Source organism: Aquarana catesbeiana, linkage group LG06 (genome assembly GCF_042186555.1).
Source record: "Aquarana catesbeiana isolate 2022-GZ linkage group LG06, ASM4218655v1, whole genome shotgun sequence".
Lineage (NCBI taxonomy): Eukaryota > Metazoa > Chordata > Amphibia > Anura > Ranidae > Aquarana > Aquarana catesbeiana.
The window spans coordinates 338462891-338488234 of record NC_133329.1 but is presented as its reverse complement, the minus strand read 5'-3'; the positions used below and the strand labels follow the sequence as shown (position 1 = coordinate 338488234).

General features: G+C 41.1%; 1 long non-coding RNA gene across 2 annotated transcripts; it reads left to right on the top strand.

The window, feature by feature from the left end:
• The first annotated feature begins 771 nt into the window (after positions 1 to 771).
• On the top strand, positions 772 to 25250 carry LOC141147788 (uncharacterized). 2 transcript variants are annotated; one of them, XR_012245138.1, is made up of 4 exons: positions 772 to 1033; positions 6728 to 6763; positions 20413 to 20461; positions 24828 to 25250. It is a non-coding gene; the product is annotated as an uncharacterized lncRNA (long non-coding RNA). The 2 variants fall into 2 exon arrangements; XR_012245139.1 differs by lacking the exon at positions 6728 to 6763 and having other exon boundaries at positions 772 to 1020.
• Positions 25251 to 25344: the final 94 nt, after the last annotated feature.

The window sequence follows — 25344 nt, the reverse complement described above, 5'->3', positions numbered from 1 at the left end:
ACTTTAGATGTTTGTCATTCCGAACAGTTATTCATATTGGCAGATTGAACCTCATCTCTTGTCCTGGTGTCAACTTCCTCATCCTTTTCTGTCTTGGTGACAATAGTCACCAGGACAAGTAGGATACATTTACTTTATGGGGGTACAGGAAAATAATAAAAACTGGACAGGGGTTGTAAACAGGAGACATAAGGGGAACAGGAACACCGCCCCCCCAGTTTGCATGTGGGGATGCATGCGGAGCACTGGACTCATAGGTTTTTTTCCAAGCTACACGGAGGCTCTAATTGGCTTGAAATAGATTAGGCTCGGGGCGCAAAGCACTGCACCCTGAACCCACCCACTTGTGACACTAGCGACTCAATATTCACTATTGTCTTCTGGCTTCACCTCCCGGCCAATCAGGACAGGAGACAGATCGGGTTGGCCAGGAGGAGAAGCTGAGGAAGCCGCTATGCCGTGACCATAGATGGGTGAATGCGGACTTGGGAGGGAGTTTGTTTGCTGCCCCCTCCCCCCCCAAAAAAAGTTCCAACCCTTCCATACACTATCCTAAAAATAAATAAATAAATAGCGTTTTGGATATGCCTACACTTTATATTTGTTTTCTTGAAATAAAATGACCAAATATTGCTACAGACATCGGGAAACCCTATGTGCAATTTGTGCACACTTCAGTGAAGGCAAAACTCAGCTGCCAAATATTTAAAGTGCGCAAGCTGTCTTTTGGTATGTTTATTACAAGTGTTTACTTGTGTGGTGAGCAGACCACAGAGCAGCTGCCAGTGTAATGAAGATTCAAGTCATTTGTGAGGAGGAGCAGGAACAGATACTGCATACAGACAGCTGGCAATGGAAGCAGCTCTTCAGTGTCCACAGCTGTGTATCATGATGTAAAGGTACCCATAGACTATAGATGGTGGGCCACCCTCAGGACACCATCAGAACACTGAAAAGTGCTCAATAAATGTTCACGGTTGGATCTGGTGACCTAGTAGGATTCAATGTAGAGGAGAGGAGGTGAGCAGTTCAGGTACTTATCTCAAGGGGGAACAACTTTAACAATTTTCTGCTATATGTTGTTGGCAGGGATCTCTATGACACCATAGATATGAGATCATGACTTCTTATGTTTATTGGAGATTAGGGATGAGCCCAACACCCCCGGTTCAGTTCGCACCAGAACATGCGAACAGGCAAAAAATTTGTACGAACAAGCAAACGCCATTAAAGACTATGGGACACGAACATGAAAAATCAAAAGTGCTCATTTTAAAGGCTTATATGCAAGTTATTGCCATAAAAAGTGTTTGTGGATCTGGGTCCTGCCCCAGGGGACATGCATCAATGCAAAAAAAAGTTTTAAAAACTTAATTTTTTTTTTCAGGAACAGTGATTTTAATAATGCTTAAAGTGAAACATTAAAAATGAAATAATACTTTAAATATCGTGCCTGGGGGGTGTCCTTAGTATGCCTGTAAAGTAGCGCATTTTTCCTGTGTTTAGAACAATACCACAGCAAAATGACATTTCTAAAGAAAAAAAATCATTTAAAACTGCTCGCAGCTGTAATGAATTGTTGGATCCCGGCAATATAGATAAAAATCATTGAGAAAAATGGCATGCCCCCCCCCCCCCCCCAGTCCATACCAGTCTCTTTGGGTCTGGTATGAATATTAAGGAGAAAAAAACAGTTTTGTGCTTAATAAAAAAAACAAAACAGTAAAGTTAGCTCAATGTTTTTGCATAATGTGAAAAGTGAAGTTATGCTGAGTAAATAGATACCTAACATTGCACACGCTCGTGAAATGACACCAAACTTCGCTACTTAAAAATCCCCATAGGCGACACTTTAACATTTTTTACTGGTTACATGTTTTGAGTTACAGAGGAGGTCTAGGGCCAAAATTATTGCTCTCACTCTACCGATCTCAGCGATACCTCACATGTGTGGCTTGAACACCATTTTCATATGTGGGCGGACTTACATATGTGTTTGCTTCTGCATGCGAGCACATGGGGACACGGGGGGAAAATTATTATTTTTTTTTATTGTTCATTTTACTTTATTTATTTTAATTTGATGCTTTTTTCCAAAAAATAAATTTTTTGATCACTTTTATTCCTATTACAAGGAATGTAAGCATCCCTTGTAATAGGAATATGGCATGACAGGTCCTCTTTACAGTGAGATATGGGGTCAATAAGACCCCACATCTCACCTCTAGGCTGGGAAGCCTGAAATAAAAAAAAAATAAAAAAAGATCCTGGCTTCGATCGTAGCGGTGAGTCGGTAGAAGCACCTGAGGACGGCGGGAAGGGGGGACGTCCCCTCTCGCCTCCCGTAAGAACGATCAAGCAGCAGAACAGCCACTATGATCATTCTTATGGTGTAGGGAATCGCCGGCTGAAAAAGCTGATATCTAAATGATGCCTGTAGCTGCAGGCATCATTCAGATATCCCCGCACAAAGTCAAGGACGTTGTATGACGGCCGGCGGGCAGGAAGTGGTTAAAACGCATTTTTTTTTTAACACAAAGTTGTCCATTTATACAATATTTCTAACACATAGCATGTACATACCAAAAATGACACCCCAAAATAGATTCTCCTGAGTACGGCGATACCACATATGTGAGACTTCCACAGTCTGGCCACGTACAGAGGCCGAGTATGGCTGAGCATGGCAGAGTATGGCCGAGCATGGCTGGGTATGGCCAAATTTGGCTGGGTATCACCGAGTATTGCAGAGTATGGCTGGGTATTGCAGAGTATGGCAGGGTATGGCAGGGTATGGCAGGGTTTTGCAGGGTATTGCAGGGTATTGCAGAGTATTGCAGAGTATTGCAGGGTATTGCAGAGTATTGCGGGGTATTGCAGAGTATTGCAGAGTATTGTGGGGTATTGCAGGGTATTGCAGGGTATTGTGGAGTATTACGGGGTATTGCAAAGTTTGCAGGGTATTGCAGAGTATTGCGGGGCATTGCAGAGTATTGCAGAGTATTGCTGAGCATTGCAGGGTATTACAGGGTATTGCAGAGTATTGCGGGGCATTGCAGAGTATTGCAGGGTATTGCAGAGTATTACGGGCTATTGCAGGGTATTGCAGGGCATTGCAGAGTATTGCAGAGTATCGCAGGGCATTGCAGAGTATTGCAGAGTAGTGCAGGGTATTGCTGAGCATGGAGGGATGGCTGAGCATGGATGGATGGATCCATGGATGTGACTGTATTTGTCACAGAGCAGCGCTGTGGGTACTACACATTCAGCCCACAGAGCTGCTGCCATGCGATCCCTCCCCCTCTGTACCGATCGGTACAGAGAGGGGAGAGAGGAACCGGCGTCATGTTTGTTTACATGTGATCGCTCCGTCATTTGATCAGCCTCTGGATCAGCCTCTGGATCATCCTCTGGACCCGGCGGTCACGGATGTTCTCCCAGGTGGATTCTGGGAGGATTCTGGGAGGACGTCATAGTACGCCCTCCCAGAGTTATCCAACCGCCCTGCAGCCATCATTTGGCTATGGGCTGGTTGGTAACTGGTTAAAAACATTTACCGCAGGGTTCCCCTTAATATCCATACCAGACCTGAAGGGCCTGGTATGGATTTTTGGGGGACTCCAACACATTTTTTTTTTATTTTGGTGTGGGCTTCCCCCTAATATTCATACCAGACCCAAAGGGCCTGGTAATGGACTGGGGGGGGGTCCCATGCCATTTTTTTCAATGATTTTTAACTATATTTCTAGGATCTGACAATTCATTACAGCTGCGATCAGGTTTAAATGACTTTTTTTCCTTTAGAAATGTCAATCTGCTGTCGTATTGTTCTAAACACGGGAAAAATGCACTACTTTACAGGCATACTAAGGACGCCCCCCAAGCACGATATTTAAAGGAATATTTCATTTTTATTGTTTCACTTTAAGCATCATTAAAATCACTGCTCCTGAAAAACCGGACGTTTTTAAAACTTCTTTTTGCATTGATACATGTCCCCTGGGCCAGGACCCGAATCCCTAAAAAACTTTTTATGACAATAACTTGTATATAAGCCTTTAAAATTAGCACTTTTGATTTTTCATGTTAGTGTCCCATAGACTTTAACGGTGTCCTGCGGCTTTCGAATTTGCTGCGAACACCGCATAATGTTTGATGTTAGGCGTACACCCGATGTTCGAGTCGAACTTATGACTCGAACATCGGGCTCATCCCTATTGGATATGCAGAATCTGCAAAGTAAATTACAGTGCATCCATAAAGCATTCACAGCGCTTCACTTTTAACACATTTTGTTATTTTACAGCCTTATTCCAAAATGTATTAAATTCTATATTTTCCTCAAAGTTCTACACACAATACCTCATAATGACAACGTGAAATAAGTTTGTTTGAAATTTTTGCAAATGTATTAAAAATAAAAACCGTAAAAATCCCATGTACAGTATCTCACAAAAGTGAGTACACCCCTCACATTTTTGTAAATGTTTTATCATATCTTTTCATCACACTTTGCTACAATATAAAGTAGTGAGTGTACAGCTTGTATAACAGTGTAAATTTTCTGTTCCCTCAAAATAACTCAACACAGCCATTAATGTCTAAACCACTGGCAACAAAAGTGAGTACACCCCTAAGTAAAAATGTCCAAATTGGGCTCAATTAGCCATTTTCCCTCCCTGGTGTCATGTGACTCGTTAGTGTTACAAGGTCTCAGCTGCGAATAGGGAGCAGGTGTGTTAAATTTGGTGTTATCGCTCTCACTCTCTCATACTGGTCACTGGAAGTTCAACATGGCACCTCATGGCAAAGAACTCTCTGATCATCTGAAAAAAAGAATTGTTGCTCTACATAAAGATGGCCTAGGATATAAAAAGATTGCCAAGACCCTGAAACTGTGCTGCAGCACAGTGGCCAAGACCATACAGCGGTTTAACAGGACAGGTTCCACTCAGAACAGGCCTCACCATGGTCGATCAAAGTTGAGTGCATGTGCTCAGCGTCATATCCAGAGGTTGTCTTTGGGAAATAGACGTATGAGTGCTGCCAGCATTGCTGCAGAGGTTGAAGGGGTGGGGGGTCAGCCTGTCAGTGCTCAGACCATACTCCGCACACTGCATCAAATTGGTCTGCAATGGCTGTCGCCCCAGAAGGAAGCCTCTTCTAAAGATGATGCACAAGAAAGCCCACAAGCAGTTTGGTGAAGACAAGCAGACTAAGGACATGGATTACTGAAACCATGTCCTGTGGTCTGATGAGACCAAGATAAAGTTATATGGTTCCGATGGTGTCAAGCGTGTGTGGCGGCAACAAGGTGAGGAGCAGACATGTGCATTCGTTTTCATCCGAATGCATTTTCGTCTGATTTTCAGGTATTTTCGTTAATCCGAAAATCGAAAGATCCGACATAAACAAATGCTTTATTTTCGTTTTCGTTGCTACAACAGTTCGATATAGATAAGAGATTCGACATGATGATGACAATAACAATCTGTGTCCATCAAACCTGTGGTCACATGTGCCTAACCTTAACTCTATTAGTCCAAGATTATTCTACAAAGAGTGAAAAGATTCGACATAGAGAGAAAAGATTCAACGTAGGGGAGAAAAGATGAATAAAAATAATGATGATGATGAATGTTATTGGCTGATTGTAACCAAAGAAGAGGAGCAGTAAAATAGCTAGAACTAAGTACACAAGTACTTTGGCTTATGGTGTCTGTTGAAAGTTCTAAGAAGATTCGACGGAGCAGGTAAACTATACGGCGTCATACAGTTTAGCTGCTCCATCGAATCTTCTTTGAACATTTGACAGACACCATAAGCCTTCAATGACAGATTCGACCTTAATTTGGATTTTCGGACTAATGCAATTTTTAACAAAAAAAAAAAAAAATAAAAACGAATTTCGGGAGTAACCAAATAAATTTATTTTTCGGACGAAAACAAAATTCTGAAACGAAATATTTCAGTGTGCACAAGTCTAGTGAGGAGTACAAAGACAAGTGTGTCTTGTATACAGTCAAGCATGGCGGTGGGAGTGTCATGGTCTGGGGCTGCATGAGTGCTGCCAGTACTAGGGAGCTACAGTTCATTGAGGGAACCATGAATGCCAACATGTACTGTGACATACTGAAGCAGAGCATGATCCCTTTCCCCCCGGAGACTGGGCCGCAGGGCAGTATTCCAACATGATAATGACCCCTATATTCATATAGGAAGCAGACAGCATTTTGCCCCCAACTGGACTATTAGGTTAAAATCTTATCAATACTAATAACATAACATGGTTGCGGACAAAGAAGGATAAACTTTTAGATGGGGCACTGTCATCATTTGTGTCTACAGAAGCATGAAAAACAACCACATTCCTAATATGACTTATGCTGACATAATGTCAATAAAGGAAAAAAGCTCTTACTATTGAATATATGAACCACGCTCATCCAAATAATTAGATAGTGCTGCTTTTCTTACCTGTAAGATATAATGGGTACTAAATTTACAATAGCTTAGCAGTTATGTAAGTACTCATACAAGTATGGGGAAAGCTAATAGTGGGAAGCCAGCTTTTATTGGCCCTGCATAGAAGGTAGAATCTGTATCTGGAAGATGAGCATAACATTTATAATCTATGTATAATTCTGCTCTAAGTGCATCAGGCTGTCATAGTTTGCATTTCATTGATCCAGCATACATTTATTATCTCCATTGCTGCATTTACCAGGCATGAAGATGGAACAAGATACGACTATATTACAAGGTGAGTGTCCCAGCAAAATCCCAGGGGTGGTCTGGATTGATGCACTCCAACGAATCAGAAAATAAAAAGAATCACCGCACTCCAGGTTGCAGCAACCTTTCTAGATTAATAACCAACAGCAGAGGTCACCTCTGACATGTTTCACACTGAAAATGGTTTTTCAAGGAGGATTTAAAAAAAGGAGAATTCATTTTCTTTTCTGACATGTTACATCATAGGCAGCATTTTGGTAAGAACAAATATATGTAGCATCCTCCTAGATAGGTTCTTGTGGCTCTTGGTTGAGCAGCTTGTGATTGCTTTGGGCTGTTCTGGGTTTGGCTGGCTGCAGGTTTAATTGCTTCCCCTGCCTTCTGGAGGATTCTAGAATGTAGAGGGCTGGATGAAGCAAATCAGCAGCTGAATATTTATGTTGTCTCAGCTATTTCCTGGGGGTGGGTGACCAGATGGTGGCTGGGAGTGAGCATAAATAGCCTGAAGCCTGGAGCTGCCCTGTTCTTGTCCAGGAGGAGACGTTCCCTGTCTGGAGGGCTGCGTCCCTCTTAGGCAGCCCAACGGATATTTACCTGGTGCTCATTGAGGTCCCAGCTATACCAAGCTGGGGAGCCAAGTTTGCTGAAAAACTCTGAAGCTAAAAAATGGGGATTTCAAAATCCAGTGTATGAGGGTAGACACCCATGTGAAGCAGGCTTTAATGTCTGGTTGTAAGCCTCATAACCCCCTCCCCCCATGTGTATGTCCTTGTATTGTAGTTCACAGCAATAGGAAGTCTAGTATTATAGTAGATTTCAGTGTGCTAATGCTGTGAAAGGATACAGAAATTGCTAATTGACTGGAGCAGTGCATGCTTTCCTAAATGGACATCTGTTTGTTATTACAATATAATAAATATAAATTATTGCTATAATAGAGTACTCTTGTAATAGAATTACTCTTGTAATGCATTTATCAGTTTAGTAATATCAGTGTGTGGTAGCCATGCTTTATATAACAATAGCCTAGGCCTTGAGAGCACTGCCTTAAATTAAAAGTGAACGTGAACTTTGTGTAGCACCTTGCCCTAGTTAGGCTAAATGTATTTTTATACTGTACTGTACTCAATGAAGTAGTGATCTGTTTCTTTCGTCTAGTCAGGTTTCCCTAAGCTTAAAGCGGAACTTCATTTTTTCATCTATTAAATCTTCTGCTCTTGTTGTTTTAACTTTGGATAGTAAAATCTTTTTTTTCTGCCAGTAAATACCTTATACAGCCCACTTCCTGTTTTTTGTCTGGTAAAAAGCCTAGGCTTATGACATCATGCACAGCTCTCTCTCTACTCTTGTGAAAGTTTGCCAGGAAGGGAAGGGGGGGGGTCATAAGAGGGCAAATGAGAGCTGCAGAGCTGGAGGTGTGCCTCTGTGTGTCTGTGTAAATCCAGGAAGTGAACAGGCAGCAGCTTCAGCTGCCCACAGTTAAAATGGTTGCAGCCAGACTCAGTGGATTGAGATTTCTGCAGCATATTTGGCAAGTACAGAATCACAATATGTATGAAATAATATGCAAAGTGGTTGGAGGGAAGCTTCAGAATGGCAAAGATGTTTTTATTACAAATGATGTGAGCAGACTGCAGTTCCTCTTTACTGGTTAATTACGGTTGCTTGCTTCTAGAAGATGTTTCCAGAATATAGCGTATAAATCACTGAGTTATGAATATTTATCAGACCTCAGCCAATCTCTAGGAGAGGGTGCCTAGAAGGTGGCTAGGAGAGGTGGTACATATTTTGGAGGTCTAATCAGAGTTTTCTTCTTGTCCTGGGGCTGCTACCCCTGGGACGTAGCCTGTATACTGGAGTTACTCCACATGTGTTAGCTGAGGGCCCAGAAGAGATTTGACTAAAGATATTTGCTGGAGGGCATCATCTGGGGACACTGGTCTAGAGAAGGATCTTTCCCCCCCCCTCCCTCGCTGATGGGTGTCACATGGAAGCTGAAGTGAGTGGCAGCTGTCCTAGGACATTCTGAGTAAAGACCTTAGTTTGATATCACAGGTGTGCATGTGGTTGGGGAAGTTAGTGCCAGAAGTTGCTGTAAGAACTGGAGCTGCACATGCTCTAGATTAACTGGCCATCACTCCTACCCTTAAAAAAGGTTTCTACTAAGAGACTGTCCTCTTGTTGTTGCTAGCATTGGAGTATCCTGAACCCTTAATTCCCCTCCTCTAGTATTGCCTGTGGTCTTCCTGCAGCTGATCTTTCTCTATTACTGACTCATCATGCCAAGCCAGAGCCTTTAGCAAGGAGTACAGTGAGCAGCACAACAGTGACATTGCCAAACCTCACTCCAAATCTACTACCGTGTTTCCCTGAAAATAAGACCTACCCCGAAAATAAGACCTAGCGCTATCTTCCAGGAGGGCTGCAATATTATTATTATTATTATTATTATTATTCACGATTTATATAGCGCCAACAGTTTACGCAGCGCTTTACAATGTATAGGGGGGACAACACAATTACAGTACAGTTCAATACAAAAGGTACAGGAGGGCCCTGCTCATAGATCTTATATTCTAAAGGGAGGGGGTGGTGGTACAAAAGGTAATAGCTGCAGAGAATGATTTGATGGGGGTGGCTCGGGGACAGTTGTTAAGTGGGTGTGGGATATATAAGCCCTATTTAAGAAATATAAGCCCTACCCTGAAAATAAGCCCTAGAATGCCGCTTGGTGCTCAGCTAAACTCCTCTTCTCTCAGCGGGGAATCTCGGGCCCCCCTCCCTGCATTGCTCAGAATGGGGAAGACAGCTCGGGGCGGGCCATGGAAGTCCCAAGTAAAGCTCAGCTGATCTCCTCTTCTTTTGGGTGTCAGTGGGAGATCTCTGCCCCCCTCCCTCTGCACTAATCGTAGCCATGGAAGACGGCTCAGGCGGGGCCAATGAAGCGGGTGTCAGCAGGGAATCTCGGCCCCCCTCCCTCTGCACTAATCGTAGCCGTGGATGACGGCTCAGGCAGGCTCGCCCCCCTCCCTCTGCAGTGCTCGGAGTGGTGGAAGTGGTGGTGGAAGACAGCTCAGGCAGGCTATGGAAGAAGGTATTTGCACTGTTGCATTGCAGAAACTCACACCTTTTGCATTATGTGATCCTGTAAAAGAGGGGATTCTGTCATTTTGCAACCACTGGGAAGATAGCACCATGCATGGCAAGCCCTACCCTGAAAATAAGCCCTAGTGTGTTTTTGGCTGACTAAATGAATATAAGACCCGGGCTTATTTTCGGGGAAACATGGTAGTAGTCAGAGGCAGCAGAACCATATATTTCACACTGACAACATACAGTTATGAGGCTGTAGATACAGCACTACCTAGGCAGGCACACACATATACTAGGAAGTTCAGTGCTATTTTAGTACTGCCCCCCTTCCCACCTGTCCCCTCCCTTCCCACCGTGTGTGCTAGGCTTACCTGTTCCTCGTCTGTGCCCAGAAATTCCATGGAGGGTTTCAACAATGGGAGGTCAACTAACATCCACTTGCTGATCTCCCCAGAAGCACTCAGCTCTACACTTCTAGGTTCAGAGCTGACAAACCCTGGTTGCTTTGACTAATCAAGAATTAAAATTAGGGTCTAATAGCCCCCTGATGTCTCCTTAAAGAGAGCCTGCATCATCTACACGATGCTTTCACAGAAGGAACTTGTCAGCCCCTTTGTAGCCATCCATGAGCAGGCTGGTTGCACTGAAATCAATCCAATAATCAACTTCAATACAACCAGCCTGTTAGATTTTTTCATGTGATCACTGCTGCCGGCATCTATAGCCACCAGCAGTGATCATTGTGTTCTGCCAGCAGGTAAGGCAGTGTGATGCCAGACCAGTAAGGCAGCAACAGTGTTCCTGATCACTGGGAAACCAGTGCGGCATTGCCTCTGCCTGCTGCCTGTACTGGCCCTTTCCTTTTTTTTTACCATAATTCTACCTGCTGCCTGGACCAATCCTTTGCCTCTTTCTTCACCATGTCTCTGCCTGCTACCTGAACTGACCCATCTGCACATCCCACTGATTATGTTCCTGCGAAACACCAGTCCCATCCATCCCCTGTGGACAACTGCACTTCTGGAACCACAGAAACTCTTTTGTTCTTCCTTTCTTCAGCCTCTTGTACTTCCTGGCCAGTGAACATGGCATTCCAGGGGGCAGCCCCATACCAGTAGGCTAGTCTTGTTTATAAGAACAGGGACTGCTATAGGTGACATTACAGCAAGCTATATTTCCTGACCACTCATTCCGAGGTGATCATTACAGTACACTGTTTTTCATAGAAATGGTTGATGCTTGTGATACACAAGATATGTCTGGTACATAATCAGGCCAAAAATTGAAAACACCTCACACATGTAGTATTGCCATACTCGGAAGAGTAAGCAGAATGTGTTTTGGGGTGTAAGAGATACATTTTCATTTTCTTTTTGCATTTCCCAAAAACTTGGGGCAAATGAAGTCTTCAGAATACTTTCCATGCCTTTTAAAATACCTTGGGATGTTTCCTCTCCAAAATGTGGTCATGTGGTTTGTAGGTGTTTCTACTGTCCTGGCACTCCAGAGCCTCCAAAATTGTGAAAAGATGTCAGGAGATTAGATGTGTAATTTATGCCCCTAGAAAGCCTGAAGGTGCTCCTTGGATTTGGGGCCTCTCTATGTGGTTAGACTGTGAAAAATTCTCACACAAATGGTATGGCTATATGCAGGAGGAGTAGCAGAATGTGTTTTGGGGTGTAATTCTACGTATGTTTATGCTGTGTGTTAGAAATATCTTATTAATTGACAACTTTGTGTAAAAAAATACATTTTCATTTTCAAAACTTGTTTCCAAAACTTTTCCAAAAACTTGTGGCAAAAAAAGGCTTCAAGAGACTCACCATGCCCCTTAGAAGATATCTTGAGGTGTTTGCTTTCCATAATGTGTAATTTTGTAGGTGTTTCTACTGTCCTGGTGCTCCAAGGCCTCCAAAATGTATTAGGTAGTCAGGAAATTAGATGTGTAATTTACTGTATGTCCCTAGAACGCCTAAAGGTACTACTTGGATTTTGGTCTCTCACATGTGGTATTTAGGCTCCTTGAAACCCCAAAGGTGCTCCTTACTCTGGAGGAGTAACGGAATGTGTATTGGGGTGTGATTACAAGTATGCCTATGCTGTGTGTGAGAAGTAACTTGCTAAAATGACAACGTTGTAAAAAACAAACAAAAAAAAACACATTGAATCGAATTTCTTCATTTGAAAGAAAAAAAACAAAACACATATTATATTTAATTTATTCATTTAAAAAAAATTGACAATAAAATTACAACTTCAGAAAACTCACCATGCCTCTTACTAAATACCTTAGACTGTCTACTTTCCAAAAAGTGGAAATTTTATGGGTATTTGCACTGTCCTGGCATTTTAGAGCCTCAAGTTATGAGGTAGGCAGTAAGTACATTAGAATATAGTTTGTAGACTCTATGCATTCTTGCAGATTAAATAATATACACCTGTTTAGTTTTTTCCATGGAAATGGAGAAGAATACATTTTGACCTAATTTTATGAATAAATATTATTTATTTGCAGTTTTATAACAGAAACTAAAAAAAGGGTTTTTTTCTCCTAAAATTTTTCTGTCTTTTTTCCTTTATATAGCAAAAAATAAAAACTCAGTGGTGAATAAATACCACCGAAAGAAAGCTCTATCTGTCTCAAAAAATAATATAACATTTATATGTGTACACGCTTGCATGACTGAGTAATTGTCATTCAAAGTGCCACAGTGCTGAAATCTGAAAATTGGCCCGGGCAGGAAGGGAATGAAACAATCCTGTCTTTAAGTGGTTACACTACTAAGTGCTGCAATAAGGCTTTAAATACCATATGCGTCAGTACTCTGGAGAGTCTTACCACAGCTATATCATAAAAAGCAGAAGAGCAGCTCTCCCATGTAGCTACAAGCCTCTCTGAACCGTGCATCAATCAACAGTGTAAAAATGATAAAGAACAGATTTATAATATATAGTAATAAATCGTAAGGGATCAGTTAGGCTTTTATTTTGTACACTTGTATTCTTGACTATTATAATTTACCAGTTTGTCATTATAGAAGAGCAAGCAATAAAAACCCACTTCCCTGATGGTCAGAGTGGAGTCAGTTACGTGCTTCACTGGGTGAATATTTAATTTATTAGTGTGTTAGTAAACTCATGGCCAAAGGGCGACTAACCCGTTTACTACCAGCAGATTGTCCAGAGTGCCCCCATCTCACAGATGAAGGTTATTGTGATATAGTTTCTTCCATTTATTATGCATATAAATCACATACATTTCTCAGAACATAATAGTGCTGGAACTGCTGTTTCCCCTCTCTAAAATGCATTTTCCATGTAATTCTATGAAGAGAATTGATTAGGGAGCCAGTCACTTCTCAAAGGAATATACGGAGAATGTACGGCAGAAAGGTCAAACAGGAAATTCATCTCACAGCAATTCTCTGGGTGTCACCATGAAAGAGAATCAGAAGAAATCTCCCTGTCAGGAAGGACATTCCAGCAGACAGGATGGCTCTTCTAGTCAGTGTCCTGTGCCACAGGCTAATTTGTGTTCCTATTCATGCTAATAGAAATTGTGCACGTGCGCGCGCACGTGCTTATTTGTGTGCATATTTGCATATCTGTTGCTCACACCCGCACTCGCATTGGCGACAAGCGGGCTATTTAAACTGAGCCTGTGCTATACTTCAGTGCTGTCTTGTCCACAGCATTTATGTGCATTCCTGCAACCTGTTACTCTTCTTCTGACTACTGTTACAGACCTGGCTTGTCATGACTATTCTTGAACTCTGCCTGCATTGATCTTGGCTTGCCTCTGACCATGCCTCTGCCTGTTTCCCTTGCTGCTGCTCTACTGCTCTGTTACCGACTCAGCCTGCATTCTGACATTGCTACTGCCTATGCAGATTTAGATACGCTTAAAAAAAAATTGAGCCAAACCCCAGCAAGTACTTTTTTACAGAAACTGTTTTGTTTCTTTTGGAATAAAGGTTTTACATACATAAATGAAAGCTGATCATTGTACGCACCCCCGTCAGTGTCTCAACCCTCTCACTGCTACAGCTGTAGGTTCTGTCCTGTCAAAAACCAATAGACATACTGGCAGGATCACCAGGTGGAAATAAAAAAAGCCTAAAATAACAAAAAATAGCTTTTGGGTTTATTACCATTTTAAATTTAGCAGGGAAAAAGTAAGTCACCAGTAATCCATGTCCTTGGTCTGCTTGTCTTCAGCAAACCGTTTGCGGGCTTTCTTGTGTATCATCTTTAGAAGAGGCTTCCTTCTGTCATGCAGACCAATTTGATGCAGTGTGTGGCGCATGGTCTAAGCACTGACAGGCTGGCCCCCCCACCCCTTCAACCTCTGCAGCAATGCTGGCAGCACTAATACGTCTATTTCCCAAAGACAACCTCCGGATATGACGCTGAGCATGTGCACTCAACTGCTTTGGTCAACCATGGTGGTGCAGCTCAGTTTCAGGGTCTTGGCAAACTTTTTATAGCCTAGGCCATCTTTATGTAGAGCAACAATTCTTTTTTTCAGATCTTCAGAGAGTTCTTTGCCAAGAGTTACCATGTTGAACTTCCAGTGACCAGTATGAGAGAGTCAAAGAGATAACACCAAATTTAACACACCTGCTCCCCATTCACACCTGAGACCTTGAAAATGGCTAATTGGGCCCAATTTAGACATTTTCACTTAGGGGTGTACTCACTTTTGTTGCCAGTGGTTTAGACATTAATGGCTGTGTGTTGAGTTATTTTGAGGGGACAGCAAATTTACACTGTTATACAAGCTGTAGACTCACTACTTTACATTGTAGCAAGGTGTAATTTCTTCAGTGTTGTCACATGAAAAGATATAATAAAATATTTACAAAAATGTGAGAGGTGTACTCACTTTTGTGAGATACTGTATGTCTGTGTGTCTAGAGTTCAGCTTTAAGATTAAGGCTGCCCATACATTATACAATTTTCTTGCATAATTTTCCTTTAGATTTACTAAAACCATATACACTGAACAAAATTATAAACGCAACACTTTTGTGTTTGCCCCTTTTGCTATGTACACAAAATGTCTATTTCTCTCAAATATTGCTCTGCAAATTTTAGAGCCCTTTCACACTGAAAGCGCCTGGGCGTCGGCGGTAATGCGATGCTATTTTTAGCTCCGCTTTACCATCGTTTTAGCAGCGCTATTCGGCCTCTAGCGGGGCGGTTTTAACCCCCGCTAGTGGCCGAAAAAGTGTTAAAACCGCCAGCAAACCAATGGCGCTTCCCATTGATATCAATGGGCAGGGGCGCTATAGGAGCGGTGTATTCACCACTCCTATAGCGCTGCAAAGAAGCTGCTTGCAGGACTTTTTGTAAAGCCCTGCCAGCGCAGCGCCCCAGTGTGAAAGCACTGGGGCTTTCACACTGGGTTTGCAGCTGAGGCTTTTTTCAGGCCCTATTTTTAGCGATAAAGCACCTGAAAAATGCCTCCAGTGTGAAAGGGGTCTTAGAGTGGCCTTTTATTGTGGCCAGCCTAAGACACACCTGTGCAATAATCATGCTGTCTAATCAGCATCTTGATATGCCACACCTGAGAGGGGGATGGATTATCTCGGCAAAGGAGAAGTGCTCACTAACACAGATTTAGACAGATTTGTGAACGATATTTGAGCTAAATAGGCCTTTTGTGTACATAGAAAAAAGTTGTAGATCTTTGTGTTCAGTTCACGATAAATAGGAGCAAACACAAAAGTGTTGCGTTTATAATTTTGCTCAGTGTAATATGAGGTCATACCTAAGTAAAACGTTCAATTTGTATGCATTCAGGCCAGCCCTTGCACTACATAGTCGAAGGTAAATCTGAAATTGAACAAGAAAATTGCATAATGTATGGCCAGCTTTAGAGTTTTCATTTTACTGCACTGTATTCTGGGAGTATCTTCTGACAATGTTTCCTGTGCAGATGCCAGTGAATGGGCTCCCAAGGCAGCATTTTCAGTAATTTCAGTTTAGAACTGTAGGTTTATTTAACTAGACCAGCTATCCAGCAGCTGGTGAGAAAAACAAGGCCATGCAAAAATATCCTACGGCATGATTCATTGTCATGTTACTGTACATCAGATAAAGAGCGGAACTCATGAAAAAACAAACTCATTATCTTACTTTTCAGTCTCTTAATTTTTTATTCAATCACTGCTCAAAAAAGTAGATAGCTGGTGTTCTTCTTATGGGTTCAAGGGATACTTCAGCCTCTTAAAGTAAACCCATGTTGAGTTGTAATGAACAGCATAACATACTGTATATCAGTAAGCATTTTGAGATATTTAAAAGAATATTGCCAAGTTCTGAAAACATTTACAGTATAGTCAGTTACGGGGTACTGGTAATGAATGTATCTATGTCAAGTGGTACATGAGGTCAGGTGGCCCATACGAGATGGTAACACTGGGCAAAGTCTGGCTTTTATAAAGAATTTATTTTTCTTTGGACTTCTCTTGAATGCACATTTTCATTTTTTATTTAACTGTAAAATTCTGGGAAGTGTTTGTGCTGTACAGCATAAGAATAATAACAATGATGATAATGCTGTATTGATAATCCCCTTTATGTCTTTGTGACATACCAACCAAAGATCTAACAAGCTAATGGACTGACCCCTTAGAATAGCCACGCAGATGGGCAGAAGTTCCATTGCTAGACTGGGCTGTGATTTATTTAGCTTTCAAAGATTTTGTGTAAAGAGAAATCTATATCTATAGTGTCTGGCATGGTTTAGCCTTAGAACAACCATTCTCAACCAGGTTCCGTGGAACCCAAGGCTTCCTCCAGAGGTTGCTAAGGATCCCTTGAGCTGTGGCTGATTAACCTCCCATCTGATGGTGCCTATGTAGTTTTGGGGTCAGACCTACTTATCAGAGCCAGCAGCAGGACACCACTGATGTTTTTTAGTTGTTTGTATGGGTAAGAATTCTGACTCCCACTGAAAGTAGGACATTCTTCACACTGTCCCCCAATTAATTATTTTTTGCAGGGGTTCCCTGAGACCTGAAAAACATTTTAAGAGTTCCTGTGCGGTAAACATGTTGAGAAAGGCTGGCCTAAAACCTAGAGAAAACTTCCCTTTTGATCCTCAAAGTGCAGTACATTTTAAAAGTGTGGCGTATTTCTGTAGAGCAGGGGTGCTCAACCATTTGAAGAGTGAGGGCCATTTAAGTGAATAGCATAATGAACCTTTTACTCCTGCAGCCGCTGAATGCTGGTGGAAGGGAAAGATGTGAGGAGAAGCCGGCTTTCAGTAGTTGCAAGATTAAAATGGAGAGGATCTGTTCCTGTATATTCCGTCCCCATCGCGCCTTCTGTCCAAGTGTACAACAGAATGCACAGGCCCCCTGGAGCATGGGGTAGGGCCGACTCCTGATGCTACACCAGGTTTTAGGGTCCCCAAAACGCAATGTAAAAAAGCTCTTACTCTCCTGAGCCCTATTACGCCGCGTACAGACGATCGGAATTTCCGACAACAAATGTTCGATTTTAGCTTGTTGTTGGAAATTCCGACCGTGTGTAGGCTCCATCGGACATTTGCTGTCAGAATTTCCGACAACAGATGTTTGAGAGCTGGATTTCAAATTTTCCGACAACAAAATCTGTTGTCGTAAATTCCAAGCATGTGTAGACAATTCCGACGCACAAAAGTCCACACATACTCGGAATCAATCAGAAGAGCCGCACTGGCTATTGAACTTCATTTTTCTCGCCTTGTCGTACGTCTTGTATGTCACCACTTTCTTGGCGATTGGAATTTCCGACAACATTTGTACGACCGTGTGTATGCAAGACAAGTTTGAGCCAACATCCGTCGGAAAAAAATTCACAGTTTGGTTGTCGGAATGTCTGTGTTTGCGGAGCATAAGACTGCTTTCACACTGATGTGCTGTGGTTTTCCCAAATTTCTGCTTTATATAGGATATAACAAAAGTGCACTTACCTGGTTTAAGGTCAAGGGCCACATCAGAGAGCTCCGAGGGCCACAGCACCCCTGCTGTAGAGTATGGCAAGAGAAGATTGACAATGATGTAAAACCTGCTATGGTAAATGGAATAAGGGTGAAGTAAAACATGTTCCTGGTGATAAAAAATATTAAACATCCTAGGGTGTAAAAAAAAAAATATATATATAGAACACTAGCTAATGAAAATAGTAGTATACACAGCTATTCAGCACTTTATATATATTTCTTAAAAAATAAATTTTCCTGTTCATGAACATTTGTTGAGTACACACAAGTAAAATGTATGTAAGCCCTAATAACAAACGTATATGATTTGCTTTCTTTTGATCTGTAAAATATACCATTATGAGAATTTTGCTATATCTGTTTGAGAAGTGCCAAAAAAATACATGTTCATCCTGCCAGAAATGTAGTGCTGCCCGTGCAGTGAGTGAGAAGAAGTGTACTGCCAGGTTCACCAGCTGAAAATAAAGGAAAAAAAGGCTGATAAAAAAAAAATGAATTCAGCCACCACATTATAAAGTGGATGTAAACCCTTACATGTACCCAGTGAACTGACTGGCATCAAGTGATACACAGAGATTTAGGAGATCAGAAGTGCTGTAAACATTACATTAAGTGATCATCCATATATACATATTTCACAAACCGAGTGAAATAATATACAGTATCTCACAAAAGTGAGTACACCCCTCACATTTTTGTAAATATTTTATTATATCATTTCATGTGACCACACTGAGGAAATTACACTTTGCTACAATGTAAAGTAGTGAGTGTACAGCTTGTATAACAGTGTAAATTTTCTGTCCCCTCAAAATAACTCAACACACAGCTATTAATTTCTAAACGGCTGGCAACAAAAGTGAGTACACCCCTAAGTGAAAGTTTTCAAATTGGGCCCAAAGTGTCAATATTTTGTGTGGCCACTATTATTTTCCAGCACTGCCTTAACCCTCTTGGGCATGGAGTTCACCAGAGCTTCACAGGTTGCCACTGGAGTCCTCTTCCACTCCTCCATGACGACATCACGGAGCTGGTGGATGTTAGAGACCTTGCGCTCATCCACCTTCCGTTTGAGGATGCCCCACAGATGCTCAATAAGGTTTAGGTCTGGAGACATGCTTGGCCAGTCCATCACCTTTACCCTCAGCTTCTTTAGCAAGACAGTGGTTATCTTGGAAGTGTGTTTGGGGTCATTATCATGTTGGAGTTTGCCCTGCGGCCCAGTCTCTGAAGGGAGGGGATTATACTCTGCTTTAGTATGTCACAGTACATGTTGGTATTCATGGTTCCCTCAATGAACTGTAGCTTCCCAGTGCAGGTAACACTCATGCAGCCCCAGACCATGACACTCCCACCACCATGCTTGACTGTAGGCAAGACACACTTGTCTTTGTACTCCTCACCTGGTTGCCGCCACACATGCTTGACACCATCTGAACTATTCTATCAAGCATACTATCATATAGTGAAGGGATTTTTTTTCCACTTGTTTCCAAAGTCGTTCCATGTTTTGTAACTGATTGAATTACTCATGATAAGGAATGTGTTTTTTATGTGATGATTCCAGCTGAATTTGATTGATTGATTAGTAGCCTTCACAAGCTACATAGATATAGACCTTTGTATATGATCAGTTGTAGGTATGTGGTCATGAAGAAGGGCGATATCATTGTTAGCCCGAAACGTCACCTGACAATACCTGTTATGATGTGACTTTTTACCAATAAATTTTCACCGTTTGTGCAGCAATCCTCTTCTGATTTTTTTTATATTTTAGTCCCTGGGACGGACTAGATTGCTTGCACAAAACCGTTCAGTGCACCTCACCCAGTGACTGTTTTATATATATAATTTTATATATATAGATATATATATATATATATATATATATATATATATATATATATATATATATATATATATATATATCACAATAAAGGATTATTTTATGGATGCAAACAAGTACAATGAAATTAACATTTTAGAATTGTATCATAAGGTATAATAAAATCAGTATGAATAAAATATGGTAGGTATGAGCGAGGCCAAATAATGTTCAGAGTTATAAGTCTCAGTTTCATGTTTAGAGCATATATATCATATAGAAATACAGAAAAAGAAAAAACAAAATTACATAGGGTTAATTAAATGACATTTATATATATATATATATATATATATATATATATATAAGTCCCAAGAACCTAGTATGAAAAAAAGTATCAACAGCAGGCCACTGATAGTGTACCCATACAAATTCAAAGTTCACAAGAATGCTTGAAGTGATGATCCATAAATAATGACAGTTTGTTTGCAGCTCACCCCCAAAAAATGGAGCACCAACCACCACTGCACTTAGTGCTCTTAATTGAGACAAGTACACACTATAGAGGAATATGCATTGCTCATATTTTATGTCGGAGGTTTACAACCACTTTAAGGCTCGTAAACTATGTTATATTTTTGTGTTTACAAGCATTTTAATCTTGATATTACAGGACAGGTGCACTTTAAACAGCAAACATATCTTAAGGTTTGAAATAGCCTTTACAGAAACTTGACTATTGACAACTTTTTATGTATCCATAAAGGAGAAGGACACAGACAGGAACAGTAGAAGTGACCTGGACCCTGCTTACAGTAAGCTTAGACTCCAATCCATTATCCATACTGAATAGGTGGCTGGGTTAAAAGGGCTGCCATTAATTTAAATAAGTGTCAATTTAGGAGGGGGGGTTACTCATATTTAGACTCTATATTATTTTATGTGACTTCTGTACAAAATCATTGCTATCTGTTTCCTGGTATTTGACGTAAAATTCAAGTTGAAAATGAACGCATTTTATAAGGCTAGGTTCATACTATTGCAGGTGATTGCGAATGTAGGAATTGCAGCGATCCCCGCACCTGCAACCACCCGCAGTCAAAATAAATTGCTCTTTAAAAATGCATGGGTTGCTATCCATTCTTAATGGCACCCCCACATATCTAAAAACGCAGCGCATTTGTGGGTGCCAGGAACCACAGGGAAATCGCATGGTGCCGCTGCGTTTTTAAAATGCATACGCTCCAGTGATGGTTACATATTATTGCTTAGAGCGGGCCTCCTGACATTGACAATGGCAGAACATGCCTGCACAATGAGCATAAGCATAAAAAAGCTATTAGGTAATTTATGGGACTAAAGGATCAGGGCCGGGACAAGTGGTGGGTGAAAGGGGCGGCTGCCCTTCGCGCAAGGGTTTACTGTAGGGATGGGGGACGCCTTTCTTCTGTTACAAGGTTGACAGGAGTAGTGACAGTGGGAGTGATTTTGACAAGCTGGTGACTGTTGAGTGGAGGATCCCCTGAGTTTGCACATCATGAACGGGGGTAGTTTGGCATCTTTGCCTTGATGACCTTGTTCCGGCATTGTAAATGATAGAAAGGTCCAGGACATTACGGCGTCTTGTCTAAAGATGGTGGTGTTGGAGAAGTGCTGGGATCATTTCTATTCTGTGGATTGAGTAATGAAGTGGTCTCCTCCAACTCCACCACTCTACCTTGAGACAAGACACCGTTAAATCCGGGACTTCTCTATCCTTTAGGCCCATAAATTACCTAATAGCTCTTTTTCCACGGATTAGAAAGGATCCCATCAATCCTCCAACACTACCATTTAAAAAAAGGACAATGTTATGTCCTGGACCTCTCTGTCTTTAAAGCCCCCACATACGAATTCCCGGAAGACATCAGCCAGTTCAATAATAACCGGCCAACATTCGGGGTTCCGGTCTGACAGGAAAACCAGCAGCCAACTGACTGCCGATCAGCGCTCTCAGTCAATGGCCATATTTCATGTTTCACCCTAAAAAAAAAGCGTAATATGAAACATGGTCAGAGAGGTGGACATAGTCTTTAACTGACCAATGACTATTTGAAATTAATTATATACAGATTTTGGCAAAGAGCCACAGACCACTTGTATTGAATTTCTAGCTGATAAACAATTAACTGTTGCTGTTATGGACACATTCCAAGGAATGTATAAGACAGTCTTCCCATACCAAGACAACACATTTTATGTAACCCTATACACCGTATTCAGCAATCTTACACACTGCCTCTGGGTGAGGTCACAACCTCTTGTTGGTCTCAGCACTCAGTAATTTATAATGCAATGTGTGTCAATGAGGCCACAGTGGACTCAGAGAGGACGATATATACAGGCTTATTCACACAGTTGATTGGGGCTGTATGCCGCCAAAATCAGCATTTCTTTGCAACAGGGATGCAAAGGAGTTTAAATTCAGTTGCAGACAACAGCCTATACTAAAGCGCAAAGGCTGTTTGCATGTAACTTTCAAGCAATTGGAAGAAATTGGAAAAGTAAAACAGAACATTAATGAACTGTCAGCAGGATCCTTGTCAGCACTTGAGCAATGCAGCAGTTCTACAGTACAGGGAATAAAAAGAGGCCGAAATCAAGTCAAATTCAGCAGTCATTGGTGTTGTAAAATCTGACTTATTTCAGCTTTAAGAGAAAATCTTACCAAGAACATGTGCTTGGACATACAGAAGTTTTAATAGATATAGAAAATTGGATACATTTATTTATAAGAATAAATAATAAGCAAAAATATTGCAATGTATGAAATGGCGACTTTCATACACCGTCTGTAATATATATGGAATATATATATGTGGAAAATGTGCCAATTTATACATTGCCTATGGATTCTATAGAATGCATCATTTCAGACATTGCCTGTAACATACTGTATATCACACGCTGAAGCTTGAAAATCAATATTTACATTTCAAAATCTTCATAAAGGTAGCAAGGCATGGTGAATGAAATTCATATTTGGAACGTAGCATGACGGCGCCTTGTACACAAATATAAAGTTGTTCACAATTCTGAAAACTGGCACTGAGCCGATCCAGTATGCCCGCCAAGACTTTTTCGATCAGCTATGTGCCAACTTTATTGTTATGAACAACACCCTGCAAAAGGGGATGATCAAGGTACTGTTGTGCTTCATTCCCTATATGGATTTCATCCAACCCCTCCTTACTACATTTCTGAAGACTTGCAGCTTCAAATATAGACTTTAAACCTTCGGCATGTGATATATACACAATTTTATGTTTATTATCTATATACAGTATGTGCATTTTATTATGTTTATAAATAATGCATAACAATAGCTAATTCTATTTAGTAGATTGAGACAGAATTCAGATAGGTGCTGTTAACAGGCTAATGTTTTTACTTCATTTTTAGCACTTTTAGCTGCCAAAGACCATATCACCAGACCATTCTTTTCAAAGAAAATCTTTTCATAAGATTATATGTGCATTTAAACCTGATTTCCAGCTTTACTGTCAATTTACCTAGTTCGTTTAGACCAAGCTGGCCCAAGTAAAATACGTACCTACACTATTGTGCGCCCACACGGCGCGCTGTCAAGACTGTATGTAGCCTCAGTTACATACAGTATACAGCCTTGTGTTCTGGGTGTAAGACAAAAAACTTTCTGGTCTCACACCTGCACAAAATATACTAAAGTTGAGCTGCACTATGAATGAATACAAAGCTTCCTCCGATTGGATGAAGCTGAGAGGAGGGCAGGTGATGTCACAATCTTTGACATATTCAATAGGAGGAAGATTTGCTTTCATTCATGGAATACAAAGCTGCCTATGAATGATTGAGTGCTTCTCAGCCCGACTTTATTTGGTTCCGGGTGTGAGATGGGAAGGTCTAGTCTTACACCTGGGACATATAGTGTATACTGCTTGTAGCTAAAGCTACATAGAGTTTATATATTTCACCCAGCAAAAAATAACTTGCTTGGGCCAGAGTTGTCGTTAGGAGCGCCTTCTTAAATTGACAGGACTAATCTGTTTACCAAATGAGCACATACTGTAGACTGTCTGTAGGAACCAGAATTATTGTTGGTTGGGGATCAAATACTTATTTTACTCACTGAACTGCAACTCACTTTATAACATTTGTATCATGTGTTTTTTTGGATTTTTGGTTGAAATTCTGTCTCTATCATTTAAAATACACCTATGATAAAAAGTATAGACCCTTCATTTATTTGTAAGTGGGCAAACTTGCAAAATCTGCAGGGGATCAAATAATTATTTTCCCCACTGCAGTTAAGGTGAAAGTAAAGCTGGAAATCAGCATTGACATTTTCTTTTGCATGTTATTTATCTGTAATAGCCTTGCTTGTGTAGACATCTAACCATATGCTGACCAGCCTCCGTCATTATACTGCGGCAGGTCGGCATGATCCCACGAACCATTCTAGCTATACATCGGTCCCTTTAAGTGGGATAGCAGGCGTGTGCGCACGCCTGCTGCACAGCGGGGATGCCAATGCTCGTGACCAGCCATGAGTGATCGCGGGCATGAGAGGAAGAACAGGGACGTGTGTGTAAACACACATATCCCAGCTCTGTGAGGAGAGGAGAGAGAGATCGTGAGTTCCTACGAGCTGGGAACCACAAACTCTCATCTCCTATAGTCAGTCCCATCCCCTTCAGTTAGAACACACACAGGGAACACAGTTAACCCCCTGATCGCCCCCTAGCATTAACTTCTTCCCTGCCAGTTACATTTATACAGTAATCAGTGCATTTTTATAGGACTGATCACTGTATAATTGTCAATTTGACCCAAAAATGTGTCAAAAGTGTCCGATGTGTCCGCCATAATGTTGTAGTCTCGATAAAAATCACAGATCACCGCCATTACAAGTAAAAAAAAAAAAATAAATAATAAAAATGTCATAAATCTATCCCCTATTTTGTAGACGCTATAACTTTTGTGCAAACCAATCAGTATATGCTTTTTGCAATTTTTATCACCAAAAATATGTAGAAGAATACATATTGGCCTAAACTGAGGAAAAAATTTGCTTTTTTTAAAAAAAATTGGGGCTATTTATTACAGCAAAAAGTACAAAATGTTGTGTTTTTTTCAAAATTGTTGCTCTTTTTTTGTTTATAGCGCAAAAAATAAAAACCGCAGAGATGATCAAATACCACCAAAAGAAAGCTCTACTTGTGGGAAAAAAAGGACGTCAATTTTATTTGGGTACAGCATTGCACGACTGCGCAATTGTCAGTTAAAGCGACGCAGTGCCATATCGCAAAAAATGGCCTGGTCATTGATGCAAAGAGGGAGAGGGCTGTTCTAGGGAACTGACTCTTACAAATGTTCTAACAAGTACAATGTTACATTGCAAATGAATAAAAATAATTTATGGGAAGGAAAAACTACAAGGTAACATTAAATTACTCGACTTTTCTGTGTGTTTACCTGCAATTTTGTAAGTTGGTGGCAAGGTCTTTTTAATGCTGATTTCATTGGGTGTGGTTAGTTTGAATAGGTATCAACAGTGTCCGTGCAGCTTTATGCTATGGAGTCAGGTAAGTCAGTAAAAAGGACAGAGTTCACTTCTGATTACTTTGGAATGGCAGCAATACTTTGAAAGGGAGAATGTTTCTGTCTTGTTCCTGTCAGC